This window comes from Ipomoea triloba, chromosome 16 (genome assembly GCF_003576645.1).
Source record: "Ipomoea triloba cultivar NCNSP0323 chromosome 16, ASM357664v1".
Classification (NCBI taxonomy): domain Eukaryota; kingdom Viridiplantae; phylum Streptophyta; class Magnoliopsida; order Solanales; family Convolvulaceae; genus Ipomoea; species Ipomoea triloba.
In genome coordinates, this window is record NC_044931.1 from 12,599,112 (window position 1) to 12,600,738 (window position 1,627).

A 1,627-nucleotide genomic window follows, 5' to 3' on the forward strand; every position below is an offset into this window, starting at 1 on the left:
CTGCCTTTGAGTGAGTTAGGTTGAGATAACCTAAGTCTCATTTCGATCTTCCGATCCTTATGAGTCCGGCAGTCTGCCTGCCATTGAGTGAGTTAGGATGAGATAAACTAAGTCTCATTTCGATCTTCCGATCCTTATGTGTCCGGCAGTCTGTCTGCCTTTGAGTGAGTTAGGTTGAGATAACCTAAGTCTCATTTCGAACTTCGGATCCTTATGAGTCCGACAGTCTGTTTGCATTTGAGTGAGATAGGTTGAGATAACCTAAGTCTCATTTCGATCTTCGGATCCTTATGAGTCCGGCAGTCTGCCTGCCATTGAGTGAGTTAGGATGAGATAAACTAAGTCTCATTTCGATCTTCCGATCCTTATGTGTCCGGCAGTCTGTCTGCATTTGAGTGAGTTAGGTTGAGATAACCTAAGTCTCATTTCGATCTTCGGATCCTTATGAGTCCGGCAGTCTGTCTGCCTTTGAGTGAGTTAGGTTGAGGTAACCTAAGTCTCATTTCGATCTTCGGATCCTTATGAGTCCGGCAGTCTGTCTGCATTTGAGTGAGTTAGGTTGAGATAATCTAAGTCTAATTTCGATCTTCGGATCCTTATGAGTCCGGCAGGCTGCCTGCCTTTGAGTGAGTTAGGTTGAGATAACCTAAGTCTCCTTTCGATCTTCGGATCCTTATGAGTTCGGCAGTCTATCTGCCTTTGATTGAGTTAGGTTGAGATAACCTAAGTCTCATTTCGAGCTTCGGATCCTTATGAGTCCGGCAGTCTGCATGCCTTTGAGTGAGTTAGGTTGAGATAACCTAAGTCTCATTTCGATCTTCGGATCCTTATGAGTCCGGCAGTCTGCCTGCCTTTGAGTGAGTTAGGTTGAGATAACCTAAGTCTCATTTCGATCTTCGGATCCTTATGAGTCCGGCAGTCTGCATGCCTTTTATTGAGTTAGGTTGAGATAACCTAAGTCTCATTTCGATCTTCGGATCCTTATGAGTCCGGCAGTCTGTCTGCCTTTGAGTGAGTTAGGTTGCGATAACCTAAGTCTCATTTCGATCTTCCGATCCTTATGAGTCCGGCTGTCTGTCTGCCTTTGAGGGAGTTAGGTTGAGGTAACCTAAGTCTCATTTCGATCTTCCGATCCTTATGAGTCCGGCTGTCTGTCTGCCTTTGAGGGAGTTAGGTTGAGGTAACCTAAGTCTCATTTCGATCTTCCGATCCTTATGAGTCCGGCTGTCTGTCTGCCTTTGAGGGAGTTAGGTTGAGGTAACCTAAGTCTCATTTCGATCTTCCGATCCTTATGAGTCCGGCTGTCTGTCTGCCTTTGAGGGAGTTAGGTTGAGGTAACCTAAGTCTCATTTCGATCTTCCGATCCTTATGAGTCCGGCTGTCTGTCTGCCTTTGAGGGAGTTAGGTTGAGGTAACCTAAGTCTCATTTCGATCTTCGGATCCTTATGAGTCCGGCAGTCTGCATGCCTTTGAGTGAGTTAGGTTGAGATAAACTAAGTCTCATTTCGATCTTCGGATCCTTATGTGTCCGGCAGTCTGTCTGCATTTGAGTGAGTTAGGTTGAGATAATCTAAGTCTAATTTCGATCTTCGGATCCTTATGAGTCCGGCAGTCTGCCTGCCTTTGA